General features: G+C 43.2%; 1 protein-coding gene across 8 annotated transcripts in view; it reads left to right on the top strand.

Moving 5' to 3' along the window:
* Positions 1-17711, top strand: part of ARHGEF1 (Rho guanine nucleotide exchange factor 1) — a 77328-nt gene that overhangs the window by 698 nt on the left and 58919 nt on the right. The gene's annotated exons all lie outside the window — the stretch shown is intronic.

Below are 17711 nucleotides of genomic sequence, written 5' to 3'. Positions count from 1 at the left end.
TGCACATGCTCCGGGTAACTCTTGGCTGTGGTTATTCCAGGATTGAGCCTGGACTTTGACCACAGGATGTGTGGCAGCCCTCAGATTATTCCGTGGCAGAAAGTAGCTGGGGGAGCGAAGGCAAACGCCTGGAACTGGAGCTCAAATTAATTGAATTGAAACTGAAAGTAAAAAGAGGTTAAGAGTGTTGGACCAGGGTTCAAATCCCTGGCTGGGTGACCTTGGACCTGTCACTGCCCGGCAGCCTAACCTATCTCTCAGGGTTGTTGTGAAGGAAGATGAAGAATGGGGGAACCACGTATTTCAGCTCCTTGGATAAGACATGGGGATATAAAAGCAAAAATACGTAGGTTCAAGAGAGGAAGGGATAATGCTTAGGATGGAAGCTGGACGAGGATGCATTGAAAGTTTGTATTATGTTAGCAGGGAGGGAGGGTGGCTGACGTTCAAATGATTTTGTCCCTAAAAAGGACTATCTAAAAGGATGGATTTTAGGTTTAGAGAGATGGAAACTGAGATTGCAGAGCAAGGCCTGTTAGTATGGTGTGTTTATGGGGTGGCGTGTAGCATTGATACGGCTTTACGGAATTAGAAACATGGTTTTGTGTTTAAGGCTAAAAGGCCCTCGCACAGCCTTCACAAACCTGGCACCCTCCCTCCAGATGTAGGACAGATGTAAGGCTTCCCTGGCACCGTCCACCCCTCTCTCCTCCCCTCCTTTTCAGGCTAGTTTTACAGCAGGTGTCTTCTCCCTTCCCAAATCCAGGACCCACCTTTTACCTAAACACACATTTTGGGGCCTATTTATTCATAACATCATAAAGTCGGAAGGGACCATGAGAGTTATCTAGTCCAACCCAATCTGCAGTGACCAAGGCTGATGGGATTTGTAGTCCAACGACTTCTGGAAGACTATAGCTTTCCCATCCTTGCTCTGTGACCCATGGAGGCTGTGTTTAGAATGGGGTGTGTGTGTTTGTTTCATAGATGGGATTTTTAAGGCCACCTTTACGTTGTCCTTGGACACCCAAGAGGTGTGTTTTCAGGGCCCAGCCTCTTCCTGTGCCTGTTTAAATTGTTTTTTAATTTTCGGTATCAAATTGTTGTTACCCCGCCCTGGCGCCCGCTGGTGAAAGAAGGGCAATGAATTTAATAATAATAGATGAGCTATTAGTGTTTTTGATGTAGGTGTAGAAACTCTTTTTGTGTGTGTGTGTGGGTAGGGGAAGAGCGTTTGTTTGTTTTCTAAAAATAGGGAATGCTTTGTGTAATGGGAGTGTCTTGAGCATTTTGCAGGAAAAGGGCTACGCTGTTTTTTGTGCATTAAAAAACAAACTCCGCGTGTTTACAACCACCATTAAAGGAAAGTCCATAGTCCATTGTTGGAACAAGCGCTTTCCATGCCAGCAGGGACTGGCAGCTGGGACTGATGTGAGTTGTAGTCCAAAATATTTGAAGGGCACCAAGTTGGCTAAGGCTAGTGTGGGCAACGCTGAGTTCAGAACGAAAGCATCGTGGCTTGGCACCTACACACACCCATTCCATCTGTTCATATATGAAACACACATATCTGTGGGCAAGTCTTTTTTTTTTTTTATCTATTCCTGATCCAGTCCATTTCCTGTGACCTAGAACTAGAATTAGGGAGGTAAATAAGAATAAAACCAAGACACCCCCCCTCCCTTGATAGTGTTTGAAATATGGGAAATATTTCCCTGCAGCTGAATTCCTAAGAAGCCGCATACCCATTCAGGGCCACAGCAGCCAGCTTTACCTGGAACTGAACTGGGAACTGGTTGCCTGCCCTCTCTAGAGGCATGTTGATCTGTCCTCCCCTTGCCACCTCTAGCCTCTCATCGCTCCAGCTGCCCTAGGACCGCAGCTTTGCATGCCAGACATTTTTTGCTAGCCAGGGAGGCATCTTGAGCCTGTGAGGTCAGTTGCAGAGCGCATGCCAGGGGCCTGGTGGTTGGGGGGGGGGAGAAGGGGTTAGGCTGCTGCCTTGGTTTCTCAGCAGGCTCCAAAAGCCCCCTCTCTGCCCCATCTTTTTCATCCTCCTCCTCCTCCACCACCATCACCTTACCAGTTAAAGCAGGAGTCAGCAAACTTTTTCAACAGGGGGCCGGTCAACTGTCCCTCAGACCTTGTGGGGGGCCGGACTATATTTTGAAAAAAGAACGAATTCCTATGCCCCATAAAGAGATGCATTTTAAATAAAAGGACACATTCTACTCATGTAAAAACACCCTGATTCCCGGACCGTCCGTGGGCCGGTTCTAGAAGGCAGTTGGGCCGGGTCCGGCCCCTGGGCCTTAGTTTGCCTACCCACAAGTTAAAGGATCCCTTCATTTTGTTTTGCTTCGTAAAGGACCCCTCGGTGTGTTCCGTGCTGTTTGCTTGGCATGGAATGAATATCCCTGCAGCCAATAGTGTGAACCTATTCCCCACTACAGTGTGCAAAGCTGCTGCTCTCCACATATGTTCAAATAGTTCCCCATGGGTCAGTTCATGTGTTGCTGCTGGCGACTGGTCGTGGGGGCAGCAGACTCTGCCTGGCTTGAAAAAGTGGTCCCCAAAATTATTATTGGGACAACTCGGCACTGTTTTACTCCTGAAACGTATCTCAAAAGGATGCTGTTGTGTGTGTGCACCAGGATGAAGGGGTTGCATTTTTGAAAGGATCCTGTGTTTGTGAGTGGAAGGTGGGGATTTAGTGTTTTGTGCATTGCACCCCCACTTTCGTCCCCACCCTCCATTTCAGATGTTGAAAGACCACTTTCTTCCCACTCACAGAGCTATAATTCCCAGACTTCCCTGGGAAGATGGATTGATTGCTAACCTGCTCTGGATATTGTAGCTCTGTGTGAAGGACAAGGTGTTTCTGAGGAGCCCTTCACAAACGGCACTTCCCAGAATACTGCTTTAAATGTGCACTGCGGCGGCACTCCCTGCCCCAAGGAGCTTCCAGTTAAAATTCTGACAGTTGAAGCAGACAACCGAGGGAAATGCAAGAAGGACAAAGGAGCAAGTTCAACTGACGGCTAATGACAAGCCCGTGTGATTGCAGCAGGAAATCGCTTTGCCTGCGTTGGCTTGCGGCCTGCTCTCAACAGAGGCATGCTAGTTCATGTTCAGTCTATGCACAGGATGCCATGCGTGGCACAAACCAGCAAATGTTGTGTGTCTGGGGGTTTTTTTTGGAGGGCTTGCTGTAGTGGGCCCCAAAACCAAATCCTTGTGTCTGGTGCTGGGGGCACCCCACAGGCTGAAACAATTGGAAAACAACAGGGGCGGCATGTGCCTGCCGTGTGCTCAGAGGACCGCAGGAAGTGACCCTAGTGTTGTTACTCTCATTGCTTATTGGACTGTTTTTGTGTGGTTTTCTTTCCCCCTCGTCTCGCTCCACTCTTTTCCAGACAGAAATCAGAGTGGCTTAGAACAATAAAGCCATAGCTGTACCACAGCAGTGTAGAAAATACAAATGGAAAATGGGACTGTATAAGCACGCCTGATTTTGCCAATCTGGTGCCTTCGAGACGGTTGGGAGTCCCAGTTGGGGAAGGCTGAACCAGACAAAACAACAAAATGGAGGCTCGTGTAGGGAAGCAAAGCTGTGACGAAGACCTCTTGGGTGTGTGTGGGGAAACAGAACTCCTGTCTGAACAGTGTTAGAAACCCAGATATATTAGCTAGGTGCCAAATGGCTCCTTAAACCAGGGTTACAGTCGCCAAAACAGAATGCCTAGTTGCCATTTTGGGGCCAAGCAGCTCAAAAGTTGTATTTTTCAATACAGTCATACCTCGGGTTGAAGTAGCTTCGGGATGAATATTTTCGGGTTGCGCTCCGCGGTGACCTGGAAGTAACGGAGCGTGTTACTTCCGGGTTTCGCCGCATATGCTCAAAATGACATCACAGGCATGTGCGGAAGCAGCGACACGCGCAGATGCACAGTCGTGTGTTACGTTCGCTTCAGGATGCGAACAGGGCTCTGGAACGGATCCCGTTCGCATCCAGAGGTACCACTAGTATGGCTTTTCGGTTCTTGAAATTGTGCTCTGATTGTGCAGATAAAATATAACGGATACAGGATGTGTTGCCAGTGTGTGAAAACAGGACAGATCCAAGGATCTCCAGGCAGGCAACTCCAGAGGGTGGAGACGTCAGGTGCTCCCTGCCCCCCCCCCCCGAAATCTTTACTTGGTCGCAAGTGATCGCTAGCCAGGTGCAAAATGTGCTTGGCGCCTGACTAATGCTGAGAGGAACATAGGGAGCTGTCTTCTACTGAGTCAGACCATTGGTCCATCTAGATCAAATTTAATAAGTAAATATTGTCAACACCGGCTGGCTGCGGTTCTTCATTATTACAGGCAGGGAATCTCCCTGCTGGAGATGGTGTGGATCTTCTGTATGCGGTGGGGCATCAGATGTTAGAATCATAGAATCATAGAATCATAGAATCATAGAGTTGGAAGAGACCACAAGGGCCATCGAGTCCAACCCCCTGCCAAGCAGGAAACACCATCAGAGCACTCCTGACATATGGTTGTCAAGCCTCTGCTTAGAGACCTCCAAAGAAGGAGACTCCACCACACTCCTTGGCAGCAAATTCCACTGTCGAACAGCTCTTACTGTCAGGAAGTTCTTCCTAATGTTTAGGTGGAATCTTCTTTCTTGTAGTTTGGATCCATTGCTCCGTGTCCGCTTCTCTGGAGCAGCAGAAAACAGCCTTTCTCCCTCCTCTATGTGACATCCTTTTATATATTTGAACATGGCTATCATATCACCCCTTAACCTCCTCTTCTCCAGGCTAAACATGCCCAGCTCCCTTAGCCGTTCCTCATAAGGCATCGTTTCCAGGCCTTTGACCATTTTGGTTGCCCTCCTCTGGACACGTTCCAGTTTGTCAGTGTCCTTCTTGAACTGTGGTGCCCAGAACTGGACACAGTACTCCAGGTGAGGTCTGACCAGAGCAGAATACAGTGGCACTATTACTTCCCTTGATCTAGATGCTATACTCCTATTGATGAGGCCCAGAATTGCATTGGCTTTTTTAGCTGCCGCGTCACACTGTTCAATGTTGTTGAACTACAACTTCCATCACCTCTGACCATTGGCCGTGTCCGCTGGGAATGATGGGAGTTGTAGTTTCAGCAGCATCTGGAGGGCCAGAGACGCTCCATCCCTGCTCTAACCCACCGAACTACCAGCTTCCCTCAACCCATCTAAAAACATTTAGTGTTGGTGCTGAGCAGGCTTTCCTAAGGAGTCTGTTTTACGGTGTTAGCTCTGCAGCCAAGAAGCCCTCACTTCTCAGAGATTTCCACATCCGGAGCAGAGCTTCAGAAATTACGCAAAGTGCTTGTGGGGTGGTGAGAACTCAGAAAGGAAACCTTAAAACTTAAAAGTATACATACAAATATGTAAGAAGACCCAGCTTTTTCCCAAATGCTGCTCAGCGGTCCCTCTTGGTTCTTGCCATAGTCTACCAGGTGCCTTCACACAGTGCATAGTTAAACTTGAATTTCACTCCCAGGAGATGCAGTGAAGGCCACACACTTATGCCCCCAGCAGATTCCTGTCGTCTGTCGGAGGTTTTCTCATGATGTGGGTACTTTGGTGTGCAGCTGACCCTGTTCTGTGTGAAATAACATTTCTGCTGAGAGATAACGGGGACCCACTATCTTCATTTTGGGAAAACAATTGGAGTTATTTGTGTTTTCCGACAGGTTTTCTCAGCTGGATAAATGGGCCTTGATCACAAGTGTCCACTTCTTAGGGTTTTAGTCATCTTCTAAATGTATTTGGTGTTGTTGTTTTTAAATAAACCTGTTTCTTATATGTAAATCGCCTTGAGACAGTCTTTTAGAAGGCAGTTCATAGACTGATGGTGATGATAGTATGATTAGTAACTTAGATGACTGTAGAAGAGGATATTGTGTGGGATTCTAGAAACAGTACGAAAGCCTGTGCTGATTTGCACATCTTTGAAAAGATCAGAGCAAGATGCATTGTGGGGGTTTTTGTGGGGTTTTTTGGTGAGGTGGAGACGACAAGCACAGCACTAATGTTAACATGAAGGCAACATGGATGAAGACATGCTTTGCAGAGCACAAACTTTGTACACAGGAACCCTTCCCGCCCCCCTGTGCAAAAAGATTCCTCACTCTGATGAGATCTTATGCCTTCTCCTCCTTCCCCTTGCCTCTGTTAAACAGCTGGAAGAGGAATCTCGGGGGGGGGGGTGTGCCAAGGGGGCAGGATATCACAGCAGGAGGAGTGACTGTTCCAGCAATTCTCAGAAGACTGAGGAAGCCTGTGAGGAAGCTTGTGTCTTGGGACTGGGGGGACATCAGCGGAGCCTGGAGCTGGGAACCAGATCCATGCTGCAATTGAGAAGGGGTTGAGAGAGAGGCGTGTGGGCTGGTATAACCAGGAGAGTGGAGCTGAGTCTACTAAAACAATTGGGGAATCTTTGCGCAGTGCAAAATCAACGTAGGCAAAGTCATTTAAGCCAGCCTTTCCGTGGACTTCCAGCTGTTTCTGGACTCCGTTTCCCATCAGCCCCAGCTAGCATGGCCAATGAGCAGGGGCTGATGGGAGTGGTAGTCAGATAAGGCCACTGGCGCTCCACTTCTGGCCTGCGGGATTCACCGTAAAAAAGCCAGCGTACGTACATAACTTTGGAAAACACACAAGATACCAACCAAATTCAAGGAGGACAAATCTGTGAAAGGCAACGAGGTAACCTTCATATTCAAAGGCAGCAAAGGGCCACATCTGCGCCATTCGTGTGAAGTGCTTTGACACCACTTCAAACAAACATGGCTTCCTCCCAAAGAATTCTGGGAGCTGTTGTTTGTTAAGGGTGCTGAGTCATTAGGACGCCCCCATTCCCCTTACAAACCCACAATTCTCAAATTTCCCCATGAAGAGGGATTTATTGTTAAACCATGCGGGAGCCATGGCTATTTAAAGGAGACCCGCCGTTCCATTCACAGAGCTACAATGTTTGCAACCGTTTATAGTCAATACCTCTTTTTTAAAAAATTTTTATTAAGAATTTCAACAAAATATTTTGTCATATAGCATATCATCCTTTATCTCCCCCCCCCCCCGTTTCCCCCCTCCACATAAAGTAATGACTTCCCTCAGCTCCACTCTGGTTTATCTGCAAGTGTTGTTCTCTGCATGTTACAAAATTGTATAGATCTTTAGTTTGTCTAACTGAATTTTGTTAAAAAAAGGTTTGTGAGTGTTTATTCGAAACCTGTCAATGAGTCCAATGCATTTTCTTGTTTCTTTAAGTACTTTGTAAAAGGTTCCCATTCATCTTTAAAATCGCAGTTATCCTTGTCCTGTAGTTTATGCGTCAGTTTTGCCAGTTCTGCGTAGTCCATCAGTTCCTCTTGCCATAGTTCTTTAGTCGGGATTTCCTCATTCTTCCATCCTTGAGCTATTAAGACTCTTGCCGACGTTGTCGCATACATGAAGATAGTTTTCAGTTTCTTTAGCAGTTTCTTTTCCTGCAATCCCTAACAAAAATGCTTCAGGTTTTTAAACAAATGTTAGATGGAACATTTTCTTCAATTCATTGTAAATCGTTTCCCAAAACCTTTTGATTTCGTTACAATCCCACCACATATGGTAAAATGTCCCCTCCTTTTCTTTACACTTCCAACACATATTTGAACTGGTTTTATACATTTTTACTAACTGCACTGGTGTCATATACCATCTATATACAGTGGTGCCCCGCAAGACGACTGCCTCGCAAGACGAAAAACCCGCTAGACGAAAGGGTTTTCCGTTTTTGAGTTGCTTCGCAAGATGATTTTCCCTATGGGCTTGCTTCGCAAGACGAAAACGTCTTGCGAGTCTTGCGAGTCTTGCGATTTTCCCCCGCTTCCCTCCCCTTTTTCTAAGCCGCTAAGCCGCTAATAGCTTTTTAGCCGCTAAGCCGCTAAGCCTTTAATAGCCACTGAACCACTAATAGCGTAATCCGCTAAGCCGCTAATAGGGTTGCTTCGCAAGACGAAAAAACCGCTAGACGAAGAGACTCGCGGCACTGTATAGTCAATACCTCTTCACAGGGAGCTCTGGGAACTGTAGCTCTGTGCAGGGGATAATGGACCTCCGAACAACTCTCAGCACATTGGGAGCTCCCAGAATTCTTGCGGGGAAGCCATGACTGTTTAAAGTGGCGTTGTGTGGTGCTTAAAATACATGATGTGAATTTTGCCTAGCTCTGAATATCAGGCAACGGGGGCAGATGGAGCATTTACATGGCATGTCGAAGGCCCTGAGTTCGGAACCTGACATCTCCAGATGGGACTGGGAATGCCCCTGTGTCTGCAACTTCGTACAGTGTCTGTCGGTGTGGACAGTACTGAAATAGATGGGCCAGTGGTTTCACTTGGGCGCGAGGCGGCTTCCTGTGTTCTTACTTCGACACTTCCTGTTGGAAGCATAAAGCTGCACTAGATAACCCAGCGGCTCTTTTCGCGTGATTGCATTGCCTCCGTAACCCGTGATTGCATTGCCTCCGTAACCCATGAGATTTGTTCCCCTCCCCGCCTTAAAGGTAACACAGCTGCCTCCCTCCGCCTGCTGAGATAGCGGATCTCTCTCTTTCTCTGCACTTGCAGGAGTGTGAGGTGGCTGTTCTTTTTATTTATTTTTTTATATTAATTTTTTAACATACCATTTTCAGCACTCATTTAACACAATTTCATCTTATACAATTTTTTGACTTCCATCAATCACATCTGAACATTTTCCAATCTTTTTCACTTAATTTACATTTCTTAATTTCACTATAATTATCTTAACTAATAGCTTTCTTCATAATCTTCCTTGCAATATTTGATATATTCCTCCTTACAAAACCTCTTGTAATCCTACTAGCGCAATCTGTTGATTACAATTTCTTTTCAAATAGTTTACATATTAATCCAGTCCTCTGAGAATCTCTGGTCCCGCAGGTTTCGAATCCTTCCTGTCATCTTCTCTAATTCTGCATAGTCCATTAATTTCATCTGCCATTCTTCTTTCGTCGGTAATTCTTCTTGTTTCCATTTCTGGGCCAATAATACTCTTGCTGCTGTTATTGCATATAAAAACATTTTGTTATCCTGTCTATTAATATCCTCTCTTACAATACCAAGTAAAAATGCTTCTGGTTTTTTAAAAAATGTATATTTCAACATCTTTTTCACCTCATTATATATAATTTCCCAGAAGTTTTTCACTTTCTTGCATTCCCACCACATGTGATAAAAAGTTCCTTCTTTTTCTTTACATTTCCAACATTTATTACTTGTCTTACACATTTTAGCTAATTTCGCTGGTGTGATATACCATCTATACATCATTTTCATCACATTTTCTTTCAAAGCGTTACATGCTATAAATTTTAATCCTTCTTTCCATAATTTTCCCCAATCTTCTAACTGTATATTATACCCGAAATCTTTGGCCCAGTGTATCATAACCGGCTTAACTTCTTCATCTTTCAACTGCCATTCCAACAGTGATTTATATATTTTAGGCAATATTTTACAATCATTTTCTAATACTTCTATTTCAAATTTTGATTTTTTTAATCATAAAATCCATTTTCTTTTAAATCTTGTTTAAACATTTCATTGATTTGGTGATAGTGCAGGCAGCCAATCATTCACATATTCTTTAACTTCTTCATAAGGTTTTGTTTTCCATTTACTTCCTTCTTTTTGTACCAATTTCTCATACATGACCTAATTTTTACTCATATTTATCTTTTTCACACACATTGCTTCTAATGGAGATACCCACCATGGTATTTTACGTTCTAATAGGTTTTCATACCTATCCCATATTTCAAATAGAGATCTTCAGATCTCTTCGGAATATATGGTTGCCAAATCCTTTATGGACTTTTGTTTTGTTATACCGTAGATATGCATGGCAACCAAATCTGTTATCATAACCCTCTAAATCAAAAAAATCTGAATTTTCTAACAACATCCATTCCTTTAACCAACAGAGGCAGGCCGCTTCATAGTACAATTTCAAGTCTGGCAAGGCGAAGCCCCCTCTTTCTTTGGCATCTGTTAACAATTTACAGCATATTGAATTCTTGGTTTCTTCCCCTGCCAGATATATCTTGAAATTGTCTTCTGACACTCCTTAAAAATTGCTGCCCCCTTGATTATTGGAATTGATTGAAATAAAAACAACATCTTTGGTAGCACATTCATTTTGATAGCAGAAATCCTTCCCTAAAATGACGATTTCATCCTTCCCCATACTTCCAGATCTCTCTTAATTCCATTCCACACTGGTGTATAATTATTTTGAAACAAATCTATATTCTTTGAGGTCAACCGTATTCCTAAATATTTGACTTTTTTAACAGCTTCTATACCGATCTGTTGCTGCAACATATCCACCAAATCTTGTTTCATATTTTTAACTAACATTTTCGTCTTCTTTTTATTTATTTTTAAAACCTGCTACTTGCCCAAATCATTCTATCTCCTCAATAACTTCTTTAGCACTGGTTAATGGTTCTTCAATTGTTAATACCAAGTCATCTGCAAAGGCTTTCACTTTATGCTCTTTCCGGCCGACTGTAATCCCTTTTATTATTCCATTTTCCCTTATTGTCCTTAGAAAGACCTCCAGTACCGATATGAATAATAATGGTGAAAGTGGGCACCCTTGTCTTGTACCTTTTGTAATTTCAATATTTTCCGTTATTATATTATTTACTATCAACTTTGCTTTTTGATCAGAATATATTGCTTTTATTCCTTTTATGAAGAAAATCAAATTTCTCATTTCTCTATCCTTAAATATAATCAGATAATCTTCTGGGAATTTTTTTGCCTTTGTAGTCTTCATTTTATTCCTAGACACATTTTGTATTGTTTTTGCCTATTCCTCTACCTCCATATTTAACCATTGTGCAATTTCCGTTGTCAATTTTCCCAAAATATTTTCTCCTTGTGATTCTGGAACCGATCTAAACTTCAAATTCATTTCTCTTTGCCTCAATTCATTCGTAGCAATCGCGTCCCACAGCTCCTCCTATGTTTTATTCATTTCTGAGACTTCTTTAACTTTTTCTTTCTTTTTTTTCATATCTCTTACTTTTCGCTTTATTCGTTTCATCCCTTCTTCCAAGCTTTGTGTTCTTTTGGTTATCTCTTTCATTTGGCCCCTCAGAAACAGTCATATCAATTTTTTTATCCATCTGCTCCAGCCTTGTCTCCAAATTCTTTTCACTCTGTTTATGTCCTTTTTTATTTCTGCAAATATTTTTTAAAAACTCTCCTTTATTTTCACTTTCTTGTTTCGATCTCCTCCTCTCCAATGGTGTTCCTCCTTCTACTGCCTTTTTCTGTGCTGACATTCTTTTTTTAAAAAAGTTTTTTATTAACAATTTTGACATATCAAAGTATCAAAACATAATAATATTCATTATTTCCCCCCATCAAACCCTCCCCCCGAGACATCCCTCAGCTCCTCTCTCTGATTTTTCAACACATATTATTCTCTGCATACTGTAAACTTGTATAAATCCTTATATTATCTATCTGCTATGTTAACAATCAATAAATTTGTGTGTGTTTATTCAAAACCTGCCAAGGAGTCCGATTCATTTTGTTGTCTTTTTAAGTAATTTGTAAAAAGTTCCCATTCTTCTTTGAAGTCACAGTTGTCCTTAACTCGCAGTTTATATGTTAGTTTAGCCAGCTCTCCATAGTTCATCAATTTCTCTTGCCACTTTTCTTTTGTTGGGGTTTCCTCATTCTTCCGTCCTTGTGCTATCAAGACTCTTGCATACAAAAATATATTCTTTATTTTCCTTGGCAGGTCTTGTCCTACAATCCCTAACAGAAATGCTTCTGGTTTTGTTAACAAATGTCATTTTAAACATTTTCTTCAATTCATTGTATATCATTTCCCAAATTTTTAAAATTTCTCTACATTCCCACCACATGTGATAAAAAGTCCCTTCCTTTTCTTTAAATTTCCGACGTATGTTTGACCCGGTTTTATACATTTTTGCTATCTGTACCATCTATACATAGATGTATACCATCTATACATCATTTTCATATAATTTTCTTTCAAAAGAGCACAATCTGTAAATTTTAAATCTGTTTTCCTCAGTTTTTCCCAATCCTCAAATTGTATATTATGTCCTATATCTTACGCCCATTTGATCATGACCGATTTTACCTCCTTATCTTTTGTTTCCCATTTTAACAGGATACTATATGCACCCTTCATCAACTTCACTTTTCCTTCTATAACTTCCTTTTGAAATCTAGAAGTGGTATAACTAAACCCTTTCTTGTTGTCTTCTTTGTATATCTCATGTAATTGCCTGTAATGTAACCAACTCTGAAAACGATCTTTTATTTCCTCATACTCTTTTAATTTCCATTTTCCTTCTTGATCTACAGTGGTACCTTGGGTTAAGTACTTAATTCGTTCCGGAGGTCCGTTCTTAACCTGAAACTGTTCTTAACCTGAAGCACCACTTTAGCTAATGGGGCCTCCCGCTGCCGCCACACCGCTGGCGTGCGATTTCTGTTCTTATCCTGAAGCAAAGTTCTTAACCCGAGGTACTATTTCTGGGTTAGCGGAGCCTGTAACCTGAAGCGTATGTAACCTGAAGCGTATGTAACCTGAGGTACCACTGTATTAGCAAATCACTGTATGTAAGCCATTTCCCGTTTTCCCCAAGTGGCTTGAGCAACAGAGCTTCAGTTGGTGAGAGCCACCAAGGAGTCTTTTGTTCCATTAAGTCTTTATATCTCTCCCAGACCCTCATGACATTCTCTATTTTTAATGTTTTTTTCACTCTTTGCCACTAGATGTCACCCTCCAGTGTTAAAGAGTCAAAGAAAGAAAGGGACGAAACAAGAAAAATTAATTCAAAATTTTCCAACTCTTCTTTGGCTAATCCACCGTTCCGGAACAGGAAAGTTAAATTCACCCCCCAAAAAACAAACTAAAATTATTAAAATTAAACTTCTTCTGCCACTTGCTTGGCTAATCCAGCACAAAGCCTTCCCAACGTAGTGCACACAAAATCACAAATTCCTTAATATCGAGGAAGAAAAAAAATAAAAACCACCACAAGCCTTCAAGTGTTCTAATAAAAACCCCCAAATAAAAATCAAGCCAATTCTTCAGCCACTTGTTGGCCTAATTCCTTCGAAATCCCACTATCCAAAAAAGAATAAGAAGAAGAACAGGTACAAAAATGAAATCAAGATAGAAACCAATCCACCAGTTTGCTAACAGTCCACACCAAAAAAATAAATAAGGGGGAGGGGCATAGTTCGGCGTCTTTTCCCCGCTCTGCTCCTCCTCAAAATAAAAATATACAATCTGCAAGTCCAAATCAATGCCTGCTTGGGCTTAGTAGCTTTCTCCCTGCACACTGCCGTCTGGCATTAGTAAAAACTAAAAAGAATAAAATAAGAAGTATGAAGTTTCCTAATTTTGACTAGGCAGTTCCGCATAAATGAAGGTAAAAGGAAGCTCTCCTTCTGCTTTCTCAGAGTTCCTCGGACCGACAAAGAATATCCAAAGTAAGATATTTCACCCTTTTTATATAAAGTCTGCTTCTATTAAAGTTTATATTTCCGCTGTAGGTAAAATCATAATTTTACTGTTCCTTATCTGAGTTCAATTCCCAGACGGGGCTGACCTCCTTTTTTCCACCCCGCTGAGAGGTGGCTGTTCTCATATCGCTTCCTCTTGCAGGAAATCGGCTCTCTCTGTAAATACGCCGAGCTGCTCCTTTTGTTATTGAGCCCGGCTGCAGCAGATGCGGCTGCTCCTTCGGGCTCGGAGGAAAGGGGGAGTCCCCGAGGGGCACAGGTGTCCTGGGGCGTGCGGGTCTTCACCCCCAACTCTTGTCATTGCTCAAGAAACAGAGACAAGGGCGATGGTGTGACTCGCTTCCTATCTCGAATCTTTTGCCCGCTTGGCTGCAGGTAGCGACCGTCGCAAGGGCAGATGGAGAATGGGTGTATATTAAGGGGCTAGGACCATTTTGTGCCTCTCCCATATGCTTCAAAGCACCTCGCATCCGTGGTCCTCCGTCTGCAGCCTCGGAGTCCATCTTGTTGCAAGCCGTTCCATCTTGTTCAGTGGCCTGCCATTTCTGCCTCGTCCCTCTCTCGTCCGCGGCGGCTGCAGCTGCCCTTCATCCTCGGCGCAGCTGATTCAGCCTTTATTATTGTCTTTTGCAAAATGCCTTTGCAAAGCGTTTCTTTCTCGTTCTCGCAGTGGGCCGGGCGAAGGCCCGGTTTGACACTTCTCTGGGCCCCGTAACAAACTTTGTGGCTGAGCAAAGGAAGTGGGTTTTTCACATCGCACACCCAGCGCTGCCTTGAGTGTGTGAAATACATGTGTTCTCTTGACGGTTCTGTGGTTTCTCTCACGTAATTAATTTGCTTAATGGCTTGTTTTATTTAAGGCAGGGCTTTGCTTGCTTGTATCTTTGCAGTATTTCTGTACCGGTTTTCGGACAGACCTTGCAAAGTGGTTTACGTTAGATTATTACAACAATAAGCATCGATTGAAAACAGAAAATATTCAGTAGAATATAAAAGGCAACTTGTTTGCTTAAGGGAATAAATGAACCCTGTGGCAGTTTGAGGAGAGGGGACGTTATGGGAGTTAGATGGTGACAAATCCTCAAGCTTCCTTCTTCTCATCTCTCCTCCGGGCAAGTGGCTGCATTCCCAAAATTGTGGTCCTTGAGTTTCATTCAGGTGGTCCATTGTGTGTCCACATTAAATATCCACCTTGGATTTTTAATTGTATTTGTATGGCTTCTGTTGTTTCTCATATTGTATTCCGTTGAATGATGGTTCAAACTCCAAAGAATTGAGCTTGTAATACAATAAAATACAACATAAGAAATGAAAGAAGCAATTAAAAAAATGAAGTTTTAAAATCATACAGCATCTAGCATAGTACGTTGCAATTGCTACAACAGGCAGAACAATCATTTAAGTGGTCCACAAGACCCTCTAAAATTTTCAAGATTTCCTACCTAAATTTAAGGAAGGGTTTCCCAAACTTGGGTCTCCAGCTGTTTTCAGACTACAACTCCCATCACCCTGACCTTGTAGGACCCAGTGTCCAGGGATGATGGGAATTGTAGTCCAAAAATAGCTGGAGACCCAAGTTTGGGAAACCCTGATTTAAGGTATTTACTGCACCATGGCACTGAAATAGGCTCTCAGTTTCTATGGTGTGAGGCCAATTCTGCATGAATCTCTTAAAAGCACGCAGAGCATTAAAGAATGTGGATGAAAGCTGGGTCACAGTCCACTCTGAAAGGTTTGTCACCCTTTTCCAGACAAGCTTCTCTGTCTTTTTTAACATACACACCACTGACAGAACTTCCAACAATAGTGCAGCTTGACAGAGAAATGTGGATGTTTGCTTTTAATTTCTGTTTCTTTTGCGGTTGCCAAAAAGCCACAGAGCCATTGGTCAGAGAAAAATGTAGCTATGGCTGGGAAGCCTTGCCTGCTAAAGTACCGTAAATTTCGCTCTATAACACGCAGATTTTTTCTCCTAAAAAGTAAGGTGAAATGTCTGTGCGTGTTATTGAGCGAATGTGTGGTCCCTGGAGCCGACTCTCCGGAGCGAAGGGGCAAAATAGGCAAAAATCAGACAAAAATAAGATCGGGCGGGCGGGCGGAGGGAAGAGGGAAGGCGGAAGCTGTTGCTTTCCTGCATTCTGCCTCAGGGTCTTACTGCCCACCTGCTTCTGTTGCTGCGTTTGCTCAAACTCAACAAAGAGCAGGGAATCCCCTGCCCTCCTGGCAAGCAGAGGGTTAAGGAAATGATCGAGTCCTTCCGTGCAGGCTCCAGCCCACCACCTCCTCCTCTCCGTGCTCTAGGGACTCGCAGGCAGCCGAAAAACACGCAAGTGGGAGAGAGAGAGAGAGAGAGAGGGCTGGCTTGGGTGGGGTGGAGGGGACTTTTGCTTTACAATGGTAGGTTTCTCATTTCTTTTCCAAAAGCAGAGAGCCCTGCCCCCAGGCCCCCTCCAAATTACAGCTTCTCCAAGCAATGTACTGCTGGAGGGAGACAGTATGCTTGTTTGGAAGAGAAACCCTGCTTCCCTGCTCGTAAGTAACAGCAGGCTGGATTGCAGAGTGAGACATGGAAATCTCTGGATTTATATGCTGTATATAAAATATCTTAATCTATACTTTCTAACGCGGCAGGTAAATCAGAATCTCCTGAGCCAGGAGGATTACAGCATCTCTCCTCTCCCCTTCATTAAAAGCCTAATACTCTTCTTTGAAGAAGTATAACGTGAGAATGTTTTTTATATATATTTTTTAAAGTTCATTTCCTCATTGTGCGCTATACACTGATAATTGCTGCCACAATAACAATTGATTGAAAATGGAATTTAGTCCCCCCCCCCCCATAGAGAGCTGTTCTTCAAACGTTTAGCCTTAATACAGTGGCTGATGTAATACCCTTCTGCTTCACTAGGCATTTTATATAGGGACATTAAAATTGATTTTCTACATCTTGGCAGATGAAAAAAAGTGTGTTACATGCCCTATTGCCCAAAAGTGTGCAAGCACAGAGCAAAGGTTGCAGTGACAGAGGTGGCCAAAAAAGAAATACCGTAAATAAAAAAGAAATCATACTTCGTATATCCTGTCTGTTTTTTCCTTAATAGGGACTTTTATAAGCATGGATCCACAGGATCTTTGCACTGGGTCACCCCAAATTCACCATCAGATAACATAGCATGTCCATGGCTACAGCCTGCACCAAAAAAATCACGCACCCACTGTTGCCTAGGGTCGCAGTGGTGCAAAAACGTGGTTACAAAGCATGGATCCACATGGATCCTCAGGATTTTTGCATTGGGCTACTCCAAACTCACTGTCAGATCACATGTCTGTGGCCACAGCATGAACCACAAAAATCATACATCCACTGTTTCATTTAGAATATTTTTTTTCTTGTTTTCCTCCTCTAAAAACTATGTGCGTGTTATGGTCTGGTGCGTGTTATAGAGCGAAAAATACGGTAGCTTGATGCTTGATGTAATGCATATATATATATATATATATATATATATATATGTGTGTGTGTGTGTGTGTGTGTGTGTGTGTGTGTGTGTGTATGTCCATAAAAGCTACTAATCCTCAGAAGGTTGCACCAGCTTGCTTCTCCCTGTACTTTGTCTGGTTAGCCGTTTTGTGGCCTCAAAGGGTGAAAAAAGGGGGGCGTTTTCTGCTAAGCCTCTGGCAGACCACACAAAGAATCAATTCCTTCTTGACTACAAGAGCGGCCATTTATGAGTCTTCTGTAAACATGTCCTGAAATTGCTTTGCAAGCTGGTTATTTTGTGTGTGTGTGTGTGTGTGTTTGTGTCATTCTGTTGATGGTCCATAGATAGGGGCATAGAACCATAGCATTGCAGATTTGGAAAGGGACCACAAGGATCATCTAACTCAGGCTTCCTCAAACTCGGCCCGCCAGATGTTTTTGGCCTACATCTCCCATGATCCCTAGCTAGCAGGACCAGTGGTCAGGGATGATGGGAATTGTAGCCTCAAACCATCTCAAGGGCTGAGTTTGAGGAAGCCTGCTCTATCTAGTCCGGGGTTTCTCAAACTTGGGCCACCACCTATTGTTGGACTACAACCCCCAT

The sequence above is a fragment of the Podarcis muralis genome, chromosome 7 (genome assembly GCF_964188315.1).
Source record: "Podarcis muralis chromosome 7, rPodMur119.hap1.1, whole genome shotgun sequence".
Taxonomy (NCBI): domain Eukaryota; kingdom Metazoa; phylum Chordata; class Lepidosauria; order Squamata; family Lacertidae; genus Podarcis; species Podarcis muralis.
Note: the sequence above shows the minus strand (reverse complement) of the source record. Positions and strands in the feature narration are given on the sequence as shown.